Source organism: Marmota flaviventris, chromosome 5, assembly GCF_047511675.1.
Source record: "Marmota flaviventris isolate mMarFla1 chromosome 5, mMarFla1.hap1, whole genome shotgun sequence".
Taxonomy (NCBI): domain Eukaryota; kingdom Metazoa; phylum Chordata; class Mammalia; order Rodentia; family Sciuridae; genus Marmota; species Marmota flaviventris.
In genome coordinates this window covers 105988160-106006470 of record NC_092502.1, presented here as the reverse complement: position 1 = coordinate 106006470, position 18311 = coordinate 105988160, and the positions used below count along the sequence as shown (strand labels likewise).

Here is an 18311-nt window from a genome sequence, read left to right as displayed (position 1 = left end):
TGGTCCCCTCCTTCCTCTGCTGGCTGATGCCCACCCCCTCCCTATTGCTCCTCACTCACCACACTCCCATGGACCCACTTCCTAGGGTGAGTTGGACTCTTTAGCCTCAAGACACTCAGAGATTTGCCCCACCACTGAAAGCCCCAGCTCCGACTCCTGCCCTGCTCTGTTCTCTCATGCTCTTCCCTTGCTTTCTTAGATTTTCATTTTCATTTTCCTTCCCATCCTTACAAAGGCAGGATGCAGAGGAAGGCCAGCAGAGGGCAAGAGCCCTAGAGCTGGACCCAGGAGGCCAACGAACTGACCATTTGGGGTTTTACCACTGCTGTGTGTGACTCTGGGAAAAGTGCAGAGGCTGAGGCCCTTGTGCTATTGGCTCTTCTTCTCATCTGTCCACGGTGTGTGGGGCAGGGGTCACCCATGCCAGGAATCTATGTGTCTAGTCGGTGTCAGTGCATGGTGAATGCAAAGAATCACACTGTGCTCTGGAGCTGACAGGTTGTCAAGTAACAATATCATGTTCTCTTTGAAATGTGCACACATCTTCAGATAGACTGATTAATAGATCCATGTAGATGACAGAGAGAGAGAGAGAGAGAAAGAGAGAGAGAAACTTGGAATATGTAATCTTACAGACCCTGGTACCCAATAAGAGCCTCACATGGACACTGAATCAGAATCGTCCTCTCCCCCAGCTCATGTAAGTGTCCTCTGCAATCAGGTGTAACTCTCCACCCCATTTTTTCACAATTGAGTAAATGAGGAAGCAGCTCAAGGCTGGTTTTTCTTGTGCTACCACAAAGGTCCATGCTGGTTCCTGTTTGTGGTGACGATGGTCATAACAGATGAATGAAGTCCACACTATACAAATTGGAGCAATTTAAACCAAGCTTAATCCTAAGTGCTCCCTGCACAGGATGCCTGTCCCCTGAACTCACAGGTCCCTTCCTTGCTAAAGGATGTTCCCTCCATTTCCTCTACTCCTTCTAATCAGCTTCTCCATCCTTTTTCAAAAACGGTGGTTAATTTATATAAGGTCTACACTGCTTTGCAATGTTTTGAAAACAAATTAGAAATAGCCCTCCAGTTTTCCAGAGGTGATTACATCCAAGAAGCCTTAGGAATGTAAAGGAGAAGACAATATAAACAGCAGCTCCGAGACAACTATGTCCGCAGCACTGTGGTAAGTGACTTCTTTTCCTTTTTCGTCCATCAGCAAGATGGAAGCTGGATTTGATCCATTGCATAAAGCTCAGTGACCAGTGCATAAATCTGCTATTTGATCCTGAAAGAACTCTAAGGATCTAGCGTTAGCCGAGGAATTGCAGCAATGCTGGTGTTTCCAAGGGCCTAGGAAAAGCCAAAAGTCCTGGCCGACTGGCCACGAGGTCCTGTCTCCCCGGCTCAGGTTTGTCTCCGTTAGCACAATGGACCAGGCGTCCCCCCTGCTCAGAGTCTACATGACAGGATTTGTTCCCTTTTGGCTGTGTCAGTTCTGCAAACCAGATATGAGAGGCTGCAAGCTCAGGAGAGCCTGCCTTTCTGGAACACCATTTATTCGGACAGGACAGGCCACTAAGGCGTTTTCGTCTCTTTAAAGCTCCCAGGGCAGAAAGCATATTTGAGGAATTCCTTCTTTCAAAGATTTTTTTTTTTTGCCCCTTCCAACATTTTGTTTAAGAGAAAATGAGATGTCTATCTTCTGTTTCCTTATTTTTTTTCAGGAAAGCAAAGGGTTGTTGACTTCCTCCCTCTCCCCTCCCTTCCTTCCTTCTTCCCGAAGGTACTCATCTGAGAAAAAGAGAACGAAGTATTGTTCCTGTTCTTCTTAAGTCATTTGAAACACTGTCCCTGCGAGTTCTTTAAGTTCCCTGCAATCTGTACACAAGAGAAAGAGGGAGAGAGAGAGGGAGAGAGACAGAGAGAGCCAGGGACCAGGTAAAGCGGTGGGGCTGCTGCAGCCATTCTGACCTCAGAAGCTGGTAAGTTACCCACACAATCCTTTCTGCTTCCATTTCAAAGTCCCTGGGATGGAGACGGGCCTGGGCATCTTCCACAGAAAATACCTTCCTGGGTGTAGTCCTTAATCACAGGGTGCGACTGCTAGATGACCCAGAATTTGAGCTTATACTTTTTTTTTTTAATAGAATACTGATGCTTTGCGGATCTGAGGCTGGCAGAACTGGAAATAGAATTGCATTGGGGTTAAGGAGGACAGTGTGTGAAATCTGAATTTTGGCACAGATAATGTGGCAAGGTTAACCAGGAGCCACTGGAGTGTGTGATGTGTCCTACTGGAGAATTCACTCCTCCTCAGTGCTGTGCCTGGGAACCTTCTCAGGGAGTCTGTTAAGAACTGTGGTTCGCTCTGGGTTTTTATTACATATTGTCTGGATTGAGTTGCCCTTCTCTTGTACTTTTCTTTCATTCAGCACCCGACACCCTCTCCCCTCCCAAAAAAAAAGGGGGACTGTTAATTTGTGACTGTTATTCTGCATCACTGAAGTAGAAGGGAAATATAAGAAGGGAATGTCACTTTGGAACAGCAGTTGGAGGGAGGCTTAGGTGTTCAGGTGCCACATGTGGGTTGAATGTAAATTTATTATTATTCACTGTTGATGGAAGATGTCATCTGCCACACAAAAGGAGGCAAAGATTTTGGGGCATGTAGCTTTAGTTTTGGAAAACAGCGTGCGACTAGAATGGGACGATTAAGATTAATCGCTGTGTCAGTAGGAGTGAAAAGCTAAGCCATAGATGCGATTGAAAAACATTCTTCGGTGCCTGGTTTTCCAAGCACCAGATAGAACACAGAAAGCTAATGGAGCTTATGCACACGACCAGTTTCTAAAGACTCACTTGCTTCCATTAAATTCGTCAGAAAGGATAATGTTACCAAGAACTCATTATGGCAAGCCATGAGGGAGCCGAGATCATGCTGTCAAAAATAGGTCAGCAAGGTCATTCCAAAAGACTGTGTGTGTTTACTGATATCAATAATTTAATTCAGAGAGGCGCTAAATGGGCGAGGGACAACAGCCATACATAAATTTTACAATATTAATTTCTATGAAATGTACTGGCAGAAATTTCCTGGGATCTGAAGAGTATAATAAAAATAGCTGGACTCTCATTTTAAAATTAATTTGGCAAGATTATACTTTCCTCACAATTAAGTAATTAATCTTTATGTGAAACTGAGCCATCATCTTAATGAGAAAATACGATGGACCTGGTCTGTTATGTAGGTTTGGTTCCATTAGTAAGACCTCCTTTTTCTTCTATTTTCAAAGAAATTTCCTTAGAATCACCATTAATAAAAGAGGTGTGATTAGTGTTTGCCTGCTTGAGGATGCAAAGCGATTCTAATGGCAGTCGCTGGTGGTTTCCAGCTCTTTGCTACCTACCCCAACCCCCTGTCTCATAGGTCTTCAGGTCAAAAAGTAGCTGGGGCTGGTCATCTTGGGCTTTTTGCATCATTTATCAGCCGCTGTGATCCCAGAAAAAAACTCAGGGCTGCTATCTTGACTTGCTTCTTTCAGTTTCATTTCTCCTTGATAATGTTTAATGTTGGACCCAATTAAAACAACTGCACAGGACACTCTCTGGTTTTACTTATGGAGTAAAAGGGTTGGATGCAACATAAATAAAAGCAGAGTCACTCTGACCAAAGACAAGGAAGGCAAAGGTGGGAAAGGATTATGTTACCAAGAACTCATTATGGCAAGATCCGTCTTGGCCCGTGACTCAAGCCTAACAAGCAGGGAACATGCAATTTTCTTTAAGAGAAAAAATACATATTCAATATTTCAGTGAACATCGTAATGTCATTGCCATGAGAATGTTTATTAGATACGGGGTGTGGAGGGGTGATGGTGGAAAGTTTGGCTACCTGAAGATAGTAGCCACTGACTAGTTTAGGCTCTGCCGCTACCTCTCAAACTACCTTATTCAACTCCAAGGAGTGAATTGGCATTTCTGGAAACTTCCAGAATGACTGTTCTCTGGGGTCATCAGAAGCTCTCTTGTGGCATCATTAGGGGAATTCCAGTTTGGAATGATGCAGAATTTGACTCACACAAGATTTTGTTAATTAATTTTTGCCAAAAGTGTCCACATAGCTAGTTATCATTTGTCATACTTTTTTTTTCTCAAGGTACTGGGCACTGAACCCAGGGCCTAGTGCATGCTCAGCATACACTCTATCACTTATCTATACCCCCAGCCCCAATATATAGTTTAAATCATGTGAGCATATATGTCCTGCAGCTCTGGGTGCTGGTACTTAAATCAGAGCCAACAGAACATCAAAAGCACTTTGGTTTCTGTTGTATGCAAATTTGGGGTTGAATTCCAGCTTGGTGACTTACTGATCATGAGCCTTAGGTGGGGTCCTTACCCTAAGTCTCAGTATTCCCAAACATAAAACTGCATTAACATAACTGAGTTGTTCTGATGATTAAATATGATTATTAATATAAAGCAGTTAACACAATGCTTGGAAAGTACTAAGAGTCAACCAATATTAGCTGTGATTTTTCAAGAGCCATTTGTTAACATTGAAGAGTCCTGTATTTTTACAAATAGAAGGAATAGAATTCAATCTTCTGTAATCTGGATTATTATTCTTGTTCAGTGCTGTGCCAAGCATCTTTCAGAACAAAGCTTTTTCCCTCTAGCTATTCAGTCGGGCACACATTGACACATTATGGATTCCAAATTCTTATAAAACAAGGTGGGGTTTAATGCGCTGATATTCAACTCTGATTCTGGCAGAAGCACCCTCTTTGGCCTCACTGTAGGTCAGCTGTAGCTGATGGAGCTCAGAGCAGGGAACGTTTGCTCTGGGACCCAAGTTTTCAACTTAGAGGAATGTGCAGTAGACATGACATGGCAGTCTCCTCTTACCCACTTCCCCAAGCTCCCAAGCTCTGTGTTGATGGTGACCTTTTCCCTGGCTGCAGAGGGCTGCAGACACTTATTTTGGACTTCATGGTGGCTGTGCCATGACTCAGCTAGAGAGAAAAGCCCTGGAAGTGACACATTCTCCCCCAACCCAGGGCTGAGTACACTCGGAGTTCCCTGTCCTCAAACATTCCAGCAGCAACCTACTCACCTTCACACCAGTCAAGAGGACACCCTGTCACATGTGTGTGTGTGTGTGTGTGTGTGTGTAGGGGGGCGTGTTGGATCCAACAGCAATTTTTTTCTCACTCTGAACTTCAAAACCTACATGCATGTTATTTCATCAAATAATAATGATACTCTTTTTAGGTCTTAAATTTCCTTTCCCTTTTCAAAAGCAAAACACACAACAGCAAAAATGACTGAACATCTACCACCATCAGCCCAGAACTTTGAGTTTCTTGTGTTAGAATAAAAGGCTCAGATACAAGAGGGACTTGTCTGAACACTCACCTTAGGGGAACAAATTGAAGCTGATTTCTTCTGCACTACTGTACAAAAGGCACCTTCTAATGCGGCAGGATGCAGTAGATCAAAGAGCAGATTATCACTCTTGTTCTCAGCCCACCTCTGCCTCTCACTGTATGGTGACTTGCCAGGTTTCTTCATTTCCTTGGACTTTCATTTTCTTCTCTGTGCAATGTTGGAGAGGGACTCAATCAGTGACCTGTGTGTGAGTGTGTAGCAGAATTCACCTGGGCCTTGTTTACACTCCTCCTGCCATGCTCACTGCCCCGCAAGATCTACCAGATTCTGCTGCTGATATCCTGAGGGTGGTCTCTAGCTCTGCCTTCTTCAGGATGGCACCGATGCTGACTCTACATTGATGTTTTGAGAGCCATGCTTTTAAATGAAATGTATGTTACGCACTAAATGTTCTCTTTAGAAGTTAGTTTTGAAGGTAGCATTATTTGAAGGTAATGTTATTCTAGAAGCTTTTAGTATTATGGAATCAGAAATGTCCCAGCCAGTTAAGCAGTCTGATGATACTGATCAATGTACAATAAGTGTGTATAATCAATTCTCTATTTCTCTATATCCTTGGCCCCAGGGATTTAATCAACCACAGACTGGGGAAAAATGCCTTTCTACTGAATACATACAGGCTTTTTTTTTTTCATTGCCATTATTCCCTAAACAATATAGTTTAACAACTATTTACAAAACAGTTACATTGTATTAGGTATCACAAATTATCTATAGGTGATTTTAAGTATCTGGGAGTGTGTGTGTGTGTAGGTTATACGCAAATACTAATCCATGGATTTGGGTATCTGTAGGAATCCTGGAGCTCATCCCTCATCCACACCAAGGAGCAACTGTATAGACCATGAAAAAATCAGTTATTTGGAACTATGAATATTATAATTCTGTATAAATAGAATTTTTAATTTATGTATTTCCCTATTATTTGCATCTTACATATAGTGACATATATTTTTCTTTATCAAGAAAAACACAAACATTAAATATTTTCTATTTTCTTTCTTAGAACACTAGTAGATTTGATCTTGTAAGGTTTTGCTTTTTAAACATCTTATCATGTGTGCTGTGTTCAGCCTGTCTTTGAAGTTATATCCTTCTCCCTAAGTTAATAGTGATGTGGAAAGGCCAAAGAATTGATAGTGGTTTTGAAAAATCAGCACTCAATAGTCATGTTAAATTGGCTTTAATTATAAGAAAAATATGTAGCTTATCAAAAAAGTTGTTCTGATTTTCCTGATCTTACTTAATTTTTTCCCTCATATGTCTGGATGGTTAATGAAACAGAGTAGCAGTGAACACAGTCTCCATCTGACAGGCTCATGGAGACCACTAACACTGACATGTACCCTCAGAAATGACTCTTTTTCCTATTCAAATACCAAATCCATTGACATAAAACAACGGTATTTAGATAAAAGAATAAAACTATCTCCTCATCAGGTGGGCGTATAAGTAGAAAGTAAGCACCACAAAGACAGGAACTTTGTTCTGTCCACTGCTGTATGTGCAGGGCCCAGAATAGCTCATAGCATATAATAGATGCACAATAAATATCTGTTGAATAGATGAATGAATTAATTAAATGGACTGTTGAGTGACATGTGCTATCTTTATATCATACAAAATGAAGCAGCGTAAAAAAAAAAAAAAGTTTGTTAAGTGTTTTTGGGGTCTGGACAATGCCAAACTTCCAGCTTGACAGATGTATGCCTAACCTGAATTGACTGAAATCTTATGGGTTTGTTCTATCATTTTGTGCACGCAGCTGCTATGAGTCTATTAAAAATAAACTCATCCTGGCAAGGACCCTCACCACCCCCATTCATGGGAGATAAACATTTATCAGATAGGTACACTGAAAGACTGTTAGTTGCATTTTATTTCCATGTGTTTTCTAGGCAGATGACTGGTTAGCAAATTGTTTTTGGTCAGACAGAGAAAATGATCATTTGTCTTTCCTTGACTGAAAGAGCTGTGAGCCAGCATTCAGCCTTGAGAATGCGCAGCACTCTGGTTTACTGTGGGCAAAGCTGTAAATCCAAGTTAAAGGGATGTCACTAGGGGTGAGTTTGCAAAACACCACGGGGTGAATTTGGGGACAGAAATGTGATATCCTCGTTGAGGACAATACTATTTTCTTTTATGTAATTAAAGGCAATGAAGATAGCCAAAATACTGGATTGAGGCAGTTTTACATTTATTTGGCAAATTTAAAGTGGTAAATAGAAAGGTTTAATAACAAATTGGGATGATGCTAACAATTTTGGATGATACTGCTACATTTAAGACCATTGGGGTCCAAGGGTTCTGCAATTTATAGTAGTAACTGAAAAAGCTTTCTCTATTTACATTGATGAAGCCGATCTCTTTAGTGTTGAGTACAGGAGACACAAAGTCAATTCTGTCCCTTTCTCCCATCTCCCTGATACATATGACCCCATTTTGACCTCATTCTCTGTGGCCACTGATACTAAGTACTAATTAATATAACTAACAGCAGCTCTAGCACCAAAGACCCCTTGGGGAGGAGTCATTACCAGGTTTGGGGCCTCCAAAGATGCATCATTTCACTGAACCCTCCCATCCTAAGAAGTAGGTGCTTTATTCTTCTCATCTTAGAGAAAGGCAAAAACATCTTTTTTTTAAGACAAATAATCTAGAGGAAGTGATTTGCTTCACTAAATCAATGTTGCGCTTTTCAGATTTTGCATGAAGGAGGAAAGGTTAAAGGTAGCTCATCATTGTTTAAAAGTTAAATATCCCCTCGGGCAGTACCCTTCAAATGTCGTCCAGGGACCAGCAGTGTGGCATCATCTAGAAGTCTGTTAGAAAGGCAGATCTGTAGGCTCTACCCCCAGACCTACTGAATCAGAAACTGCATTTTAACAAGACCTCCCAATGACTCAGTTGCATGGTCAAGTGTGACTAGCACTGACTTGAGGGTTTTGATCTGTTGAATGCACATTGATCTTGGAATGTGTATCCTTCTTCCAGAGTTACAAAGCCATTTGTTAGTATTGACCATGACCAAGATGGCGGAACTCTCTGTTAGATAGTGGCATTACTGAATGAGGGCTCTTTTCCTTTCCCTTCCAAGCAGCATTGAGCATGCTGATTGTGGTATCACCCAGCAAGTTAACTCCTTTCCAAAAGGTTCCACTCTCGGGTAAGGTCAGAGTTTTGATTTTCAAGCCTATTCAGAGCATGGGTCATCAAAGTCACCTGGGGAGGATTCCTAGGCCCTTCCCTAGATTGAAGGAGTCTGGATGGGAACCAAGGCTCTGCCTATTACCCAAGGCACTGGCTCAGGGTAGGGAAATCTCCAGGGAGGGCAGTGATGTGTATTTGGGAGAATTACCCTAAAAAGAGTTTAGCTTTTTTCAGCAGCTTGAAAAAAAAAAAAAAAAAGCACACATAAAAACATAATTAGAGAGTGTGGGAGAGAGCGCATTGTAGTTTTCCAGGAAGAATGGGTACCCGGCCAGCTTCGTCCTTGAATGTTCCAGAATGGGGGCAAGAAATCCTGCCGTGCTCCTTGGGTTGTGGGAGGGGAGAGGGACCCTGTCCTCCAGCATCCCAGCCAAGGAGGAGATGCCAGTACGCTCACCTCACTCTTCCCACTTAGAAAACTCTGCGGAAAGAATCCTTAGAGTTTCCTTTGCTCTGGGGACTCACCGTTCTCTTTTGGAACAGAAATCAAGAGGGGACTATTGTTGGAGGGGTGGGGAGAGGAAACAGGGCAGGAAGGGAGCAAGGGAGAGGACCGGAATAGCTTCTGGTGCTGCAGCCGGGAAGAAACAGGGCCTCTGCCTGGATGGAGATGGTGACTTCTCCCCCTTAACTGAGACCCTCTGGCCTCCTTCCACGGGAAGTGCAGAGAGACTTCAGGGTTTCAAGGCTGCTCTGTGGCACAGCTGCCACTCCAGGGCCCACTGTGCTGTCTCTCACTGGCCCGTCTTCTCCTTCAGACAGTTTCCTCCCTATAGCAGAGTGGAGCCTCCTTCCCCTCACCCCCAGCTCCCACAGAACTTCCTCAGTTCACACAACAAGCACAAGAAGAGGTCCTCCAGCATTATCTAAGAAATGTAGACACAGAGCACTTTGCACTAAGGAGCACTATACTTAATCCATCAGGATGAGGTCCTGAGATGTTAGAAACCGACTTCGTAGGATGAGGAACACACACAAGTGCAAAGAGGTTACTAACAGGTCTATCCAGAATCTCATCTCCTACCTAGCTCTGCAGGGAGCTGGGCACAGAGGGACTGCTCTGTGCACCATCTTTATGACACCCAGCAATGCAGCAGGAACATGGGATTCTCCTCCAACAGCTCTCCAGGCACACCACCGATGTCACAGCATAATCCCTCATCTCTGGTGGGGTCCAGGTCTCCAGGGACTTGTCTCCTGGCTGCAACCTGGATCTGAACAGGGATGTTGGAGAAGAAGCAGAGAGCCTAGTTTTAGGGAAAGAAGGTACAGTCAATCATTTTGAAGAAGGCAATCCCATTTCTGTGTGTCTTTACCCCTCCATCTACTCAGACATATCCTACTATTTAACCTGACTTACACTGGCTCCTTGGTGCCCCTTCTGAGTGTCCTAGGAGAGGAATTTTGACATCACATCTTTAATACATGCAGTTGGGAAGGTCATTTAATGATGAGTAAATCCCATCCCAGTTTTGGACATAAAGTGCCAAATATATTTGCTCTTGAACCAATATAGGTTTCTTACGGGGGGTGGTGTTTTGCTTAATAAAGAGCTATCTCTTATGTACATGCCTCAAATGCTTTACACACATACATATAAACACAGAGTTTACCTCAAATTGTTGAATCTTATGGAACATTAAGAGCTAAGGAATGAGCCCTAAATTGTTCATTTGGAGCAAGAATGTAGCATCTGATCTTCAGTTCCCTTTACTTCCAAATACATTTACTGTCTTTGTATATTTTTGAAAATGATGTTACAAAGAGTTTGGTTTTTGTTAGCTAGTGGCATCAGGAAGAAGATAAGAAAAGTCTTAAGTACTATTGCAAGTAATTCATAAAGTTCTTCTTCCACTTCCTGTGTGTCATTTTGAGAATGTAAGCAATGCAAGAGAAAGAGCTAAACCTGGAGTCAGAGAATAAAGGTTGAAGTGTGCTCACTGACACATGAATAGATGGTCAATCAGCGAACCCAAATGCAGATGGGAATTTAGTGTATGATAAAAATAGCATTGGATATCAGAGGGGAAGTCGAATTGTGTAATTAATGATGTTGGGACAACTAAGTAGCTATTTAGGAAAAAAACAAACATATTGCTACTTTATTTCCTAAAATAAATTCCACATAGGTCAAAGCCTTAAAATGTTAGAAATGCAAACTTACTGTGATCCCAAATTGCACTAAAAATTCTTTTTAAAAATGACGGCATAAAAATACTAGAAAAACTGAGAGATTTGCTCTTTGAATCTCAGAGTAGGGAAGGTCTTTGCTAGTTTTACTTGAAAGTCTTAGCATTTATCATACATTAAAACAAAAACTCCTTCAGGTCTAACTCAGTGAATAAGATCAAGACAAAAAAGTAGGGAAAACATTTTTGAAAGTGCATCACAAAAAGCCTAATGTAAACAGAAACACAGGAAAGTGACCCGAAACACAGATTTCACACAAAATGGAACATAGCTGGCTTTTAAACGTGAAAAAATAGAAGATACTCATCCTCATTTATAATAATAAAATGAAAACTAAAACTCTGAGATTGCCAAATTTTATCTGCTTGACTAGCAAAGATGAAACCTTTTGCCAGGCACAGTGGCACAGCCTATAATCCCAGCAGGTCAGAAGTCTGAGGCAGGAGGATAGCATGTTCAAAGCCAGCCTCAGCAACTTAGTGAGGCCCCAGGAAATTCTGCAAGACCCTGTTTCTAAATAAAATATAAAAAAGGGCTGGGGATGTGGCTCAGTGGTTAAGAGCCCTGGTACCAAAAAAAAAGAAAGAAAGAAAAGAAAAGTTAAAAAAAAACCTTTCTGAGCACACATGCTTCTGGGATTCTGGAGAGTACTCAGATATTTCTGGTGTAATTGAAATTTAGGAAAACTTCTACAGAGGCCAATTTGTAAATGTCTATCAAAATGAAAAACTGAGTAGAATTTATCCTACAAATACACTTAGGAGACATACCCACACTGCAATATATTTGCCATAGCATTATTTAAAACAGAAAAAAGAGATATTAGCACAATTTTCTGAGTAATAGAAGGGCTAAATTAAGTACAGTACATTTGTACAATGGAATATTAGTCAATCCTTAAAAAGGAGGAAAGAGAATATAAATGGATTCCAAGATATATGATTGATTTGACAAAGATGAAGGTAATGCAAAGAGATATGGATAGTCTTTTCAATTAATGATACTAGAACAACTCAAGTCTATATGAAAAAAAAGGAAACTGACTCTTATCTCACACTATACACACATATGAACTTGAAGTAGATCATGGGCCTACATAGAAGAATTAGATAAAACTATCAAATTTCTAAAAGGAAACATAGGAGATTAGGCAAATAGCTCTTAGTTAAAACATGAAATGCACAAGTAACAAATGAAGAAATTGATAAAGTAGACTTCATCAAACTTAAAATATTTTTCCCCTCAAGTAAAGTTAACATTTTAAAAATGGGAAGACAAGCCACAAATTAGGAGGAAATATATTCCATATATTTATTTGGTAAAGATTGGTTTATAGACTATTTAAATAATTATTTAAATTTGCTAATAATAAGACAAATTAAAAAGAAGCAAAAGTTTGAATACTTAAAAAAAAGATATTCCAAAATTAGATTTGAGTGATGGTTGAACAACTGTATAAATTTTTCTAGAACTCATCATACTGCATATTTTAAAGTACTTGAATTCTGTATTATGTAAATTAATTCATAACATGGGGGTGTGAAGAATAAGGCAGCTCTATATGTTCTGAGAATGGAGCAATCACCAACCTGTATAGTTCAGTATTGAAAAAAATAAGATGCTTCCATTGTATGAAATGCTATCATTTTCCAAAAGTCTATTTGCTATGTATAGAACGTCTCTGGAAGGATACAATAGGTTTGCCAATAGAATCTTTCTTTAGATGGGGGGATGAGATGGATGGAAGACATGGGTATAAGGGGAAAACTTAACTGCCTATCCTTTTTGTGTTCCCAATGAGAGAGAGAGAGAGAGAGATTGATTTTCAAATATACCAGTGCTATGACCATGGGCAAATACCTGAGCCTGTTTTCTCACCTGAAAAATGAAGGGATCAGTTGACCACTAAGGATACTTCTGATTTTTAAATCCTGTAATCTGAAAACAACAGCCCTTATTATGTTCACTTTAGAGATGAGAAAACAGAGGTTCAGAAAGGGCACACCAGCAGAAGTCACACAGCTGCTTGGATCTTTGGGGGAATATGGAGTTACCACAAAGAGTTTGTATGAAAATGTCAACACCTCCTATTGGAAAACTGACCAAATAATATTTTAGAGGGATATGTACCTCTGTTTTTCAAATTTGGTTATGTCGTGGATGGTTAATTAACTAGAAATTAAAGATGTTACTAAATTCAAAATAGCTTTGATTTTTTTTTGGTATTTTTTCTAACTTATTAGAGATTTGCAAAATGAGTTTATTTTTCAAAATTTTGTGCTGAGAAGTTTGGGATACACTTCTGGGACAAAAGTTGGATTTCACTAACAAATTTTAGGGGGATATGATAAAGTATGTGAAGTGTATGGAAATATTTATCATTGTTGTTAATTTCTTCCTTCATCTGATAACTGTCTGTAAAAAACTCCTGGTTTCTTCCTTTATTATGTATATGACCTTGAGAAGTTTGCTTAACCTGTTTGTGTTCTTGTTTCCTCATTTCCTGACAAAATGTGGCAAAGAATAGCACCTATCTCACAGGGTGCTGTGACAGTCACACAATGCGATGTCTCCAACACATTCTTGTTGCATAGAAAATACTCGGCAAATCATGCTGTTCTTGCCACTGTTTTTGATGCATAGGCGATGCTCAATAAACATCTTGGGATTGAATTGGTAAGAGAACATGTGAAGGAGGAATAAAGGGCCATCTAGCAATGCAATTCATTTGCATATCCTTGGTCACAGGCAGTTAGGACAGTGGGTTTTATGCAGATACAATGTTGGGGGTATTTGCCTAGGTGATTGCAAGTTAGAGGAATAATGATATTTCTGGGTCTTTGGCCCAGCAGACTTTCCAAGTCTATCACCTGTGCGTGTTAGATGCATTAAAACATGCATTTAGGGACCAGCAGGAAGATTTGGCCTTAGAGCCAACGTGAGGTCCAGGCTTCATTCCTCATTACCAACCGTAAGAGGAAACAAGCCCATTAGCCCCTGAAGGAGAGAAGCAATGCTCTCTTGCCACAAACCAAAATGCTGAGGACCACAGTTATCAGAGGGTCAAAGGAAGTTAGAATGACCTTTCATAGCAACTTAAAATTTAAGCCAGTTTAAAATTTCACTTCCAGCTCATCCCGTGGACATTTAGATTTGTTACATCAACAGCCTTCTAGTCTAATAGAAACAGTTATTTTTGGTCTTTTGGTGTTTGCAAGTGAGACTTCTTAAATGACTAATTAAATTTGTTTTTAAATGGATCCAATAAAAATAAAAATGGTACATATTAATGGAATGCCATGAGACTTGAGGTTTTGCATGTAAGAGAAAAGAACCTATTGCTAGACTTTGAAAGGTGGGATGCCCTGAGTTTTAGCACAGACTGACATAATTCTTTTTTGTTTATTTGTTTTTTGTTTTACATTAAATTTTATTTTGGATTATCTATTACAATTTTGAATAATGCATATGTGCAGTAGTTGTCTCATAATGAATTATAACATTTTCTATTAATAATAATATCGAAATCTATTTCCTACAAAAAACAAAATAACTGTGACATAGTTATTTCTTAAGGCAAATAGGCCAATGAAGAAATCATCAGCTTCTCAGAACTGACTGCTTTTTCTGAGACCAGCAGTAATAATAGTGGCAGCTACTGCTCCTTGGAGGTCCATGTGGGGAGGTTCTGTGCTACCATATCAGACACTAAAGTTGTTAAGATCCAGTCTGAGCCTTCCAGAAGTTTCCAGAAAAATTAAAGTTCCTATGGAATAGTGAGGAATATATTTCCCGGTCATCTCCATCCACTGGCCCTGTTTCTGCCCACTGGGATCACATCGAATGAACCCAGTTGATCTAAGTGTCAACTCTTTGAAGTATTTAAACATAAGCCACCAAGCCCCCAAGCCTCTATCAGGCCTCCCTCTGAACATACCAGGTGACTTCAGCCATCTCAACAAGGTGGGGCTTTAGTCTCTTGGCCATCAGGTCATACTCCTCTACATATTCTCTGATTTGTCCCTGTCCATAATGTTTTACTTGGAAATTCCCCTTCCCTTACCACCCCAATGATTTTGGCCAGTAAAGAATAGGGCTGGGGTCTCTCAGGCTCATTTCCAGGTCCAAAAGAAACTTCTAGGATCCTCCCTCAAAAAGTCAGGGGAAGGGACCTGGAGTAAAAGAACAAGAAAGGTGGAAGGAGAATCATTGATTTGATTTGCTGTTTCTACATATCTTCAGTCCCAATCTTGTCTCTGGTCTTCCTCCTTCCTCGGTATAACCCTGAGAATATCTTACCAGTGTCATTAGGAAGATTAAATACTAGTATAATTACAATTTATCAAGAGTTTTTGTTTGGTTGGTACCAGGTACTTTACATTTCTTACTTTATATCATAATAACCCTGTAAGTTAGGTTATTATTTTTTCAACCTCCATTTTTGCATATGAAAAGATTGAAGCTCAGAGATTAAGTAACTTGCCAATAGTTGGAAAGAGACAGAATCCAAACTGAATGCTGCCCAACTTTTTAAGTTTATGCTCCTTCTATATCTGTCAAACTCTGTGATATAACACACTTGAACATACTTAGAACTTCACCTGGCCACACTAGGTACTTAATAAATGCTGGTTTCCTTTCCTTTCATGATCCTTTCTCTTCCTTTCAAGAATCTCATGCAATCCACAAATGAGGAAGAGAGCTTTGAATTGTGCTACATCCCTGAGACAGTTGGATAACATGAATTCTGAAATGATAACTTTTAGCCATCTAAGCCCTTCCATGATGGGACAGCTCTATGAGGTCTCTGTTAACTAGGCCAATGAGTTTGCAGTCAAGGAATGGAATGTCTGAGGATTCTTTCTCAATTCCCACCCCTTTTAGCTTCTTGCTCTTCTTTCAAATAATTTTATTCACTCTCCGAACTACCCAATTGTGTTCAGTGTCTTTTGAGCTCCGCGGTGCCTTAGACCTGGAATAGCCTCTGTGGAATATGAGTCCACAGGTCAGGGCAAGGTGTAGATAGCAAGGAAAGTGGTCTTGGGGTGGGCTGCTCTTTGGTTCCTCCAACCTCCAGTGGGGTCCTTTATGTCTCTCTTAAAGTTTCCGTTATGTAAAGCAGCTGTTATACTCAAGGCCAGTTCTCAACTGGGGGACAGTCCAGTTTCCCCTGGCGGCACTTGGAAATAGACAGAGGGCTTTGTGATTATCACAATTGCTGGGGGTACTTTTGGCATCTAGTGGCTGGTGGTGGGCAGGCATGTTACATTCTGCACACCACAGTCCGGAACAACAAAAAATTAACCCCCACAAAATAGCCAGACTATTCGCCCGCCCTGAGAAGGTCAGGGCCGTGACTTTCTTTTCACCATGTCCCTCCATGTCCAGCTCAGTTCTCAGCCCTCCACAGATTCTTCGTACAGATATTTTGAACTAATGTTCTGTTTTTTCACCTTGCCATGTTTCTGCATGTCTCCTCTCCTCTTCTACAGGAGCATTGTTCTTGCCTCTAATTTCTGGAACCACCTTCAAAGGTAGAAGCCTTATTTAGCTGTCTTTCATCTCTATTCCATTTCTTTTTCCCTCCTTTCAAAGTTTTCAACAATTTGGAAACCCACAGTACTAATGAATGCCTTGTGAATTGATCAATTAGATTTATCCTTTGAGTATAACTTGAAGGCCTGACTTTTGAGAGTCATTTTAGGTGGGAACATTTTTCTCCAAAGTAGATTAAATGCTCTAAAAAGCTATTAGGTCCATGGCCTAAATGATTAAGTTGTTAAGTGATAAACTCTAAGTGACTTGGCCAAAGCAGCCTCAGTGGCCCTGTTGGCTTCCGCTTGTAAGGAGCAGTGAGGAAAGAACTAAAGCTGGAGGTCTGACTGTCTTTGTCATTCTTGCTGGGACGTCAGGCACACAGGCACTAAGCAGATCAAGGACTCCAGCTCCAGCCAGGACAGATGACCCAGCAGAGGAAGGTCAGTACTGGGTCCCTGCCGGGTTCCTGTGTTGGATCTTGGTGACAGAAGCATGCTGTGGCCACGCAGAGCATTCTTGTGACTGGAAACTTTTGAGTTCATTGGTTTTACTTTCTGACTGATTCCCTCGAGAAGACCCTTATCTCCTTTCCCTTTTGTAAATTTGGAGAGAAGGTTCTCTTCCTGTCCTGGGAATTCCCAACTCTGCCCCACTCAGGGGCTCTCCCACTTTCTTAAAGGATGCTAGGGAATACTTTAAAAGGTCTTAAAGTTCATTTTCATTCTTCTCAAATTGAAAACATCTCTCTGAAAAGCTGCATTGCCCGTGACTTGGGAAGGATCTGGAAACAGAGGAATTTGGTAAGGGAGTAAAGGACTAACATTTATTTAGCAATTGCCATGTACCATGCATATTACATATTAGGAAGTTCATTTTAATCTTCCTCCAGATCCATGAAGTAGTGTGTTAGTCAGGATAGACTATGCTATGTTTCAATAACAAACAGGCCCTAAATCTCCACAGAGAGAGAAGAGAGAGAGGATTTATTTCTCAGTTCATTACATATCCATCACATTGATCAAATGAGGCTTTACGTGGCTTTGACCCTGGTCGTCTTAACCAAATAACTATTATCTGAAACATTTCAGATTGCTATGGTAGAGGAAACGAATATGATATGAAATCATGGACCATTTCTTGAAATTACAAAATAAAATGTCACTCATGCTTACACTTTATTGGCTAAAGCAAGTCATACAGCCATACCCACTTAAAAAGGGGATAAGAAAATCCATTCCAATCACGTGCCCAGGAGGAGAACCAGAATATTTGATGAGTAAAGTGTTATCGTTCTTTTTTTATAGCTGAGGAAACTGAAACCACTGAGCAGTGGTGGAGCTGTGTTTTGAAGCCTGGTTTTGTCATGTGGTCTTCTGAGCTTTTTGCTCTCCCACGGTGGGTGCTTTCCACAGCATGCTGCACATGGTGTCTACCCGCCTCTCCAAATGCTACTGCTAGGGCTTGAGGGGTTACGCAAGTGCCCCAGGCAGTGGACTGGCTAAAGCCACATCAAAATTACTGTGGCTCAGTCATTATTTTATTTGCCCATTTCAGTTCTCTTTCAAGGGCTTCAACACATTTACTGTGAAATTATCAAGTAACAGAAATTTTATTTCTGAACACCTTCCAGATTCCTTTCTCAAATCCTATTCTCGAGTGTCATCGATTTCCTTTCATATTACTTTTATTTGTTAAATAAGGAGAGAAGGGCCATTCTCTCCTCAGTTCAGTAAGGCTGCTAACTGGTGGATATTCAAGATCCAGGAGAAAGGATGCCCCACATTTCCTCTATTCCTTTCAGCAAAAACAATCTCCAGGGGGGAAAAAAATCCTTGCTCAAAGGAACAATAAGATGACAAGACTAGTTCCATTAGCCCTTAGAAAATCAATCCCAGTATTTCATCTCCCTGGAGCTCAGAGGA

At 40.7% G+C, this 18311-nt stretch overlaps 1 protein-coding gene across 1 annotated transcript in view; it reads left to right on the top strand.

Annotated features, from left to right (window-relative positions):
- The first annotated feature begins 1115 nt into the window (after window positions 1-1115).
- The window catches only part of Znf366 (zinc finger protein 366), a 67544-nt gene continuing 50348 nt past the window's right edge, over window positions 1116-18311 (top strand). The window contains exons 1-2 of the mRNA XM_027927877.2: window positions 1116-1183; window positions 1784-1982. The gene's annotated coding sequence lies outside the window, so the exon portion shown is untranslated. The remainder of the gene's footprint in view (window positions 1184-1783; window positions 1983-18311) is intronic.